The sequence below is a fragment of the Orcinus orca genome, chromosome 19 (genome assembly GCF_937001465.1).
Source record: "Orcinus orca chromosome 19, mOrcOrc1.1, whole genome shotgun sequence".
NCBI classification, from domain to species: Eukaryota; Metazoa; Chordata; class Mammalia; order Artiodactyla; family Delphinidae; genus Orcinus; species Orcinus orca.
Window position 1 is genome coordinate 46,747,374 of NC_064577.1, and position 8,770 is coordinate 46,756,143.

The 8,770-nt window shown below is 46.6% G+C and overlaps 1 long non-coding RNA gene across 1 annotated transcript; it reads right to left on the reverse strand.

Annotated features, from left to right (window-relative positions):
- Window positions 1-4,525: 4,525 nt before the first annotated feature.
- On the reverse strand, window positions 4,526-8,176 carry LOC117197743 (uncharacterized). The gene is made up of 2 exons (XR_004478587.2): window positions 6,767-8,176; window positions 4,526-5,084 (listed from the first exon to the last, which is right to left on the reverse strand). It is a non-coding gene; the product is annotated as an uncharacterized LOC117197743 (long non-coding RNA).
- Between the last annotated feature and the right edge of the window lie 594 nt (window positions 8,177-8,770).

The following is an 8,770-nucleotide window of genomic DNA, read 5'->3' on the forward strand; positions in this document are numbered from 1 at the left end:
GTGGGTGAGCAACTTCCCCTGGGTTACACAGCGGGAAGGTCTCTGTGGACAGTAAGTTTTCAGCAGAAGATGACAGAAAAGGGTAAAGATCCCAGTCCTGTAATGTTCCCATCCATCTTTGCTCCGTGAATATCATAATCTCTCTCTGTGGCTGGGAAATGCCCACCTTGGTTTGGCAGTAGGGTTTGGATCTTTTTGGGCATCTGAACCTTCCTCCACGCCCCTTCCCCTCTCTTTCTTACTGCCCACAGCTCATCAGTCTCCACCACAGGGCAATTCCAGTCCCTGCCTCCTGGCCTCTGCTCTCCTCTGGACCGTGCTAGGGGCTGTCACCTACCCGGCGTGACACCATTACCCTGCACAGTTGGTAGCCTCACTATCCTCATTCTAGAGGTGAGGACACTGAAGTTCAGAGACGTCCAGTGACTTGTCCAAGGTGACACCCCGGGTAACGTGTAGGGCTGGGCTCTGAAATCATGTCCTTAGCCCCCAAGCCCAGGGCTCTCTCCTTTGCAGCCTACATGGGGTGGGGGCAGCCGTGCTTTCTTCCACTCTCCCAGGGAGTGGCTTTATTGGAGAAGAACACAACTCCACAGTCGACGTAAATGGAGCACTGACTCTGTACCAGGCTTGGCTTGAACTCCTTCAATCCTCACCACACCCTACGCAGTGGGTACCACTACTCTCTTTGGTTTATAGCCAGGGAAGCTGAGGCCCAGAGAGATGAGTGACTGATCCGAGTTAACATATCTAGTGGTTGACAGAAGTGTCAACTTGAACCCAGGACCGACAGCTTCAGTGCTTAAGAATGGTGCTGCCTTTCTGAAAGGAAAAGCACAGGTTTGAGAGAGCCATATAGGTCTGGGTTTGAAGCCCCGCTTTGCCATGTCTAGCTGGTGCCGTCTCTCTCACCTGGGCCCCTAGATATGCAACGGGGGTGCTGCCCTGCAGTGTTGGGTTGTGTGGACACAAGAGAGGCATCTAGAGATAAAGCTCATTATAAAGTTCTGGCCCTGGGCGCAGGGTAGGGGCTCAGTCAACCCGAGTTCCTTTCTTCTCTTTCTAGGCTTCAGCTAAGGTTCTCCGATCTCAGCCCACGAAGGAAGGATCTTAGATTACAGGAAAGAGGGTGTTCTACTGAAATTGGAGCCGGCTTCTTCCTGGTCCCAGGCAGCTTGCCCTTTTCATCTTCCTGGACCTCGCGCCGAGGGGCTGTGGGAGAGACTGTGCCCTGTGTCTCCCTCTCTGTTTTACAGCCTGAAGTTTAATCTTCTCCCCTCCCTGCCCACCCTGGTGTCCCCTTTCCACCTCCCTAGCACACTGCCTGTGGGTTTCTACCATGGAAAGGCCCTACTGCCTGAACTCCTATCTGCTTCCTGTGGTTAATATTGGGGCAGGTTCTTTGAGTGGGAACATCTGTCTGAGTCACTGCCCTCCGCAGCTCCCACTGATTCAGCATTGGGCTTCCCTTCCTGTCCCCATCCCCGCCCCCCCCCACAGGTGAGCTTCTCCCTGCTCCACTCTGACCACCGGCTCCTCCTTTACCAGCCGCTCAGAGCCTCTGAGAGAGGGCAGGGCTCAATTTCAAGGCTCCACTCCTTTTGAGCACCTGCTCTGAACCAGGCCCTGTGCTAAGCATTTTCTGTGCATTATCTTATTTGACTCTCAAAACATCACTGTGTGGTCACGGTTAGTTACTAACTGTTTCCTCTTGGAGGCTCAGGGAGGTTAAGGAGGTTAATTTACCCCAAATCGCAGAGCTAGGCAGAGCCATGACTCAAACCCATGTCTGGTGGATTCCAGATCCCAGGTTCTTAAACACACTGTCCTGTGCGATATTTGGTCCTGAAGCAGAGGGAAAGACAGACAAGAGTCCTTCTTGCTGGGAGAATTTGAATACCCCATCACACACTCAACTTTGGGGGAAAATTTGGCTCCTGGGCACCCACTTAGAAGTCAAAAGTTGCCCTGGGATTTCTCAGAGACCAAAGAAGGCCACCATGTGTGGGAGGGAGGAAGTGTGAATTTCCAGGGGCCGGAGGGGTTCTCAGTGCTTGGAGTCCAGTGGCGCTGGGCAGTCCAGTGGTGCTTTCCTGTAATCTAAGATCCTTCCTTCGTGGAGGGGTGGTTCTCATCTCCTCGGAGGTCTGGGTTACTTGGACTGGGCTGTTCATTCCCTAGCAGACCTTCACAGAGGGCCCTGTGTGTACTCACACTCTACCACCAAGGCTCTCTGGGTAGTAAAAGAGGCAGAAGTGGCAACAAATATTGGCATGGCTGGTGACAAGGGCTATGGTGGAAGCAGGCAAAGAAGGAAGGCTTTGAGGAAGGCTCTGAAGAAGGGCAAGGACCCACTCTCCCCAAGGTCTCGTGTAGAGTGATGGAAGGTCAGAGAGTGCTGGGTTCAAATTCAGGTTCTGACGCTTCTGACCTAGGGGATCTCCAGCAGATTTTCTCTGAGCTTCAGTTTTGCCGTCATGAAATGGGGATAATCCTGTCTACTTCACTGGAGTGTAGTGCCTGGTAAATAAGGCGGTTTTTTTTTTTTTATTATTGATTGATTGATTTTGGGCTGCATTGGGTCTTCATTGCTGCATGCAAGCAGGGGCTACATTTCGTTGTGTTGCGGTGCATGGGCTTCTTATTGCAGTGGCTTCTCTCGTTGCAGAGCATGGGCTCTAGGCGCATGGGCTTCAGTAGTTGCAGCACGTGGGCTCAGCAGTTGTGGCTCGCGGGCTCTAGAGCGTAGGCTCAGTAGTTGTGATGCACGGGCTTAGTTGCTCCGCGGCATGTGGGATCGTCCCTGACCAGGGCTCGAACCCGTGTCCCCTACATTGGCAGGTGGATTCTTAACCACTGTGCCACCAGGGGAGTCCAATAAGGCGGGTTTTAAAGCCCTGAGAGGTATCAGATGCTACTCTCTGTTTCCATTCCCACCTTGTCCTGTCATCAAAAAATACTTGCAGGAACAATCTTCCCAGCAGCCATGGTTGCTGTCAAAGTCAATGGCTTGATCCTCAGGTTAGACAGTAACTCTGAGCTCTACTCTTTTGGCCTGATCACAGAGGGTTTTAGATAAGAGATTGAGGAGAATTGGGGGTCACTCCCATACCTCTTCTTAAAAACAAAGCAAAAGAAAACAAAACAAGCAAACAAAAAACCCCCCAAAACTAAAAATGGTGTTACAATGTCAATTGATGGGGAATTGGGAACTTTAACTCGCAAAGATGCTATTTAACCCTCAAAACTGGGAGGCTTTACAGGCTGGGTTAAGAACACAGATTCGAGACCCAGACTATCTAGGTTTGCTTCTTGGCTCCATGATGTTCAAGCTGAATGAACTTGGACACTTTTCTTATAATGCCCAGTATCCTTGCATCGGGCCTTATCTTCCTCAGCTGAGAATGGGGATCCTAAGAGTACTACTAGGGTCTTCCTCCTGGAGAACATGTGAGGCCAAAATAAGATAGCACGTGTCAGGAGCTAAGCACAGAACCTGGAGTATAGGAAGCTCTCAGAAAACATTAGCCGGTCTGTTACTGCTTGGAAACTGCGGTTTAGCCTTAGAGAGTCGCAGTGCTGGCCGGGACTCTGGGGTTATCTAGATGCATGGTTTTCACCTGGGGGGCTCCAGGGTGTGTGGACGTGCCCCAGGAGCCCCTCGTCAGATTCCAGAGAGGAGTAGGCAGGCCCACCTATCCTCTGCCTCTGCCCCTGCCCCCGCCCCCATCTGTTTCATAGCTTGGGGTTCCCTGTAAAAGTTGTTTGGATAAAAGTGTGTGCGTGTGTTGACAGGGTTGGGGAGTGGGTGGTTCTATTGGTTTTTTTTAGAAGTTTGAAATCTACAGATTTGTGTCAGTGATTTCCAGCTCCCTCTACCCCATGAGGACCTTTGACTATCTTTTCATTATAAACCCCATGGTTTGAAGAGTTTGGTCTACCTCCAAACTACATGTATTTAGCAATGACGTGTAAGATTTTTAGCTCTGGTTAAGGTATTTTGGGAAGACCTTTGGCAACACTTACAATTAGGAATCGTCATTGTCTATTTCAGAGTCTGAGAAGAGACTGGGGCCCTAGGCCTGGGACTTGGGTCCCCTCCACTCCTTTTCCTACAGGGGACCACGTCTTCTGAGCACCTTCTATGAGCATCATCTTATTTAACTTTCGCAAGCATCCTTTGCTCCGATCTTCATTTTAGACTCAGAGAACAGAGCACGGAGGCATGGGCGGGGGTTGTTTGTGGTGGTATGTATCCCTGCCCAGTATCACTCATTTGATAAATGGTTTTCAAAGTCTCAGCCCACTGAAGCTTTATTTATTTTCTGCATGAAAACTAGAGGCTTGTAGGATCTGTCCACTTTTTCCCAAATTGTCCCAACTCTTCTAAACATTTCACTGTTATTTGGAATTCATTCATTGGTTCCCTATGTTAGCAGAGCTATGCAGGAAGGTACAGATGGGAGAACTGTGTTAAGGCACAAGTGGTCTGTGTTTGATTTCATTCCTTGCATCTCCTCCACGATTCCACGCTACAATTTATTCACACATACACATGAGCATACTCCAAGGAATACATGCTCAGAAACAAGGTCCGCAGCAGAACCCCAGACATATACACTCCACAACACGTCTGTTCTTTGAGGCATAAACATGGAAGCGGATGCACACACAGAGACGGTCAGATACTCGGACTCTTATATGTATCCAGATACAAAGAACCATAGCTACACCGCATGCACACACATACACGTACACCCTAATTGAAATGAGTTCTCTCTGAAGCCCGTTTGACCAGATGTCTTTGGAAGGAAGAAGGGATATAGGATTTACAAAAAGGAGAATTGCAGCGATAACAGGGTAAACTTACATGCTCACTAAACTGGCAAAAAAAAAAAAAAAAGTTGGAGAGGAGTTGAATAATGACACCCAATGCTGAGGACTACTTTTTATAAAACAACTGTCTTTATACATTGCCACTAACAAAGAAATGGTCGCTTTTTTTTGGAAACATCTTTCTTATCGCTCTAGTAGTCAGATGTGTTTATACTCTCTTGCTGTAATTCCACTTCTAGGAAGTTAATCTAAAGAAAAACATCAACAAGAAGAAAATTTGACTTATAGCCACAACACTGTTACTTAGGAAATAGTGGTAGCCAGATAAATACCTACAATTAAATCCCGTCATCTCAATTTGAGGCAATCTTTTCCAGTCACATCACAATGACAATTATGAAGACTAGGGAACATCACAGAAAATATTTATGATAAAGTCAGTGAAAAAGAAGAGCACAAAACTGGGAGTTCACTGTGGATGGGATGAGATGAAGATTTGTCTACAAAGAGCTAAACAATGGAAAGTGAGAAACGAACAGTTCTTTGAGAGAGATATGACTATTATTGATTTGGTTTTTTGTTTGTTTACTTTAATGTTGTTATAATAAAGATTTCTGTTCCCAAAGCTCTCTGTAATATAAAAATCCCAATGTAAGCCAGCCTGACAACTGCAGTAAAGATTTAACCCACTCGCGGATAATGGACCCTTAGCAACTCCTATGTTCGAGGGGCTGTATACACAGACGTGCATCTCTAAGAATGCCATGTGTACATTGGACTTGGTCAGCCTCCCAGCCTTAACCTACAAGAGTCTTAAATGACAAGCTAAGAATTGTCCATGGTGCTTCCCAGGCCTAAGGCTCACCTCTGTTATTCTTCCAAGCCCTAAACTTGAATATTTTCAGGTGATCTATTTAATACCAATATCTGACCTTGCAGCTCCTGATCCTTGGAGATAAGACTCCAGTTGGTGAAAAAGTTATTCAGTAGGGCCAGAGACCAAGTAAGGTCTAGGCTTTCCATGAACTAGCTCTGTGACCTTCGACCAGACTTGTTAGCATTCACTGAAAACTGACCGCTTTGGGTGCTGTGGTGGATGCCCTACACCAGAGGTCCTCAACCTTCAGGAGCGCCAGAATCACCTGGAGGGTGTATCACCTGTTGATACAGAGGTTACTGGGCCTCACACCCTGTGATAAGACTCAGTAGGACTGGAGTGGGGCCCAGGAATTTGCATTCTAACAAGCTGCCAAGTGGTGTTGAAGCTGCTGACCCAGTGTGGAGGGCCACTTGCTCTACATAGATTTTGCTCAAAATAACCTTGCAAATGAAGTGCCTTAAACATTACTCCCATGAACTAAAAGGATAGAGAACTTGAGTGACTTGGAAAGTCATTTAATCTTCTTGGTAATAAGATTACCTCCTGCTCTTTCAAGAACTGAAATATGGAATTGATGTGACAATCCAGATACTAGTCATTTGCTCTGATGTGAATACCAATACACACGCACACACACACATACACACACACACACACACACACATACACACACACACATCTTCTCCTCTATTATGGAGACCCACTGCCAGCCTGCCTTCTTTTTCAATATGAACTATCTCCAGGGGTCAGTTTCCTGTTTGTTTTTTGTTTTGTTTTTCAGTCAGTGAGAATGAACTGACTTAGATGGTCAACTTAGAAACCTGCATGGTTTCTGCCGTCACCAGGGATCCTCAGCAAAGTGACAGCATGCACTGCTAGTGACTCTGCAGATGACCCAGGCTTTGTGGTCTCAGGCTTATCAGTGTATCCACTGTGCTGCCTGGGTGAGCTGGGTGCTGGGGACATGCAGAAGAGCTACTGCTTTGCAGCTGTGTGCCAACAGTCCATCTCTGTGCATCTCAGCTGTAGTATGAGGAAAATAACACTGACCTTCATCAGGTAGTGGTGAGGGTTCAATGAGCTGGCCGTGTAAAGAGCACAGACTGGTGCCCAACAGAGATTTTCCTGGGACTTGATGAAATGGCTCCAAACTTGACATAAAAGAGTAAAAGGGTGAAAATAGCCGGAACACTTTTGGTTGAAACACAAAAAAACAACAAATAAAGAGAGAGGGGAGCCTTTCTTAACCAGATACCATGGCTCATTATGGTCAATGCAGTGATAAAGTAGGTGACCAATAAAAAGAAAGTCCATAAAGAGAACCACGTATGTATGATGCTATGGTACGTGATATGGCTTGTATGTCACATCAATTCAAAAATTAGGCCTGGAAAAATGGCAGTCCACATGGAAGAGAAGATTAAATTGGATCCTTACGTTACACCATATGCAAAAATCAACTGCAGATGGTTAAGTGTTAAAAATACGCCCCTGGGGCTTCCCTGGTGGCGCAGTGGTTGAGAGTCTGTCTGCTAATGCAGGGGACACGGGTTCGAGCCCTGGTCTGGGAGGATCCCACGTGCCGCGGAGCAACGGGGCCCGTGAGCCACAACTACTGAGCCTGCGCGTCTGGAGCCTGTGCTCCACAACAAGAGAGGCCGCGACAGTGAGAGGCCTGCACACCGCGATGAAGAGTGGCCCCCACTTGCCACAACTAGAGAAAGCCCACGCACAGAAACGAAGACCCAACACAGCGAAAATTAATTAATTAATAAACTCCTACCCCCAACATCTTCTTAAAAAAAAAAATACGCCCCTGAAAATTTTAATAGAAATATCTTTTGAACTTTGGAGAAGGGAAAGATTTCTTAAACAAGATACAAAAACGTTGACTCTAAAAGAAAAGAATGATACATTTTCTGTATTAAAATTAAGAGTTTTCTTTCTTAAAAAGACAACTTGAAAATAAGCTACAGGTACTTCCCTGGTGGTTCAGTGGTTAAGACTCCGCGCTCCCAGTGCAGGGGGCCTGGGCTCGATCCCTGGTCAGGGAACTAGATCCTGCATGCTGCAACTAAGACCGGCGCAGCCAAAGAAAGAAAGAAAGAAAGAAAAAAGAAAATAAGCTACACATCGCAGACTATATGGCAATCCACATCCTAACAAAGGATTATATAAGAATGTATCAAGAGCTCCTTGATATCTGTGAGAGACTCTATTCTTCTTTAAAATGATTCAGAATATATTGTCCTACATCATTGGCTTTGTGCTTGGCCATGTAACCTCCTTGAGCCAACAGAATGTGAGCAGATAGGACATGTGTCATAGCTTAGCAGAAGCTTTAAAAGCATTGCAAGTTTCGTTTTCCTGGATCCTCTGCCAGGAGAATGACATATCCTAAACAAGAGCTGTTCCTTTAGCCTGAGCCCAGGAGTGGGAAGACGTGGGGCAAGGAGCTGACCCACAGGTTGGAGCAGAGATGCAACTGACCTGCAGACTTGAGAGCAAAAAGGAATGTTTCTTGTTATAAGCCACCGATTTGGGGGATGAGGTGGGGGGGGTTGTTATGGTAGCGAAAGCTGACCAATATGGAAACTAGTACCTAGCAGTGGGGTGCTGTGCTACCCAAAGAATAAAATGTGTGGTTTTGGCTTTGGGGCTGAGTGGCAGGCAGGGAAGTAACTACTATAGGGGGCTGGAAAACCAGCAAGCTATGTAATGTAATAGTTAAACATTTGGAAAAACTGTCACATGTGATCATTCAGAAGGCAGAAAATATACCTACTGAATTTATGGCTTTGGGAGAAGAAGTTTTGAGACAGAATGCTGTTGGTGTGAGTTACTTGTTGCTAAGTACATTTCATCAGATACAAGAAAGAGGTGACAGCAGATAAGACTGGCTCATTTTCAAGCAGAATTGAAAGAGAACATAGAAAGTGTAGAAGTTGCAGGGTTTGCATGGTGGAAAGGTGCAATCATCTGTTATGTCAACCTCTGCAGCCTGCAAAATATTCTCAAAATAGGAACTAGCTTTAGGGGCAATATCAAAACAAA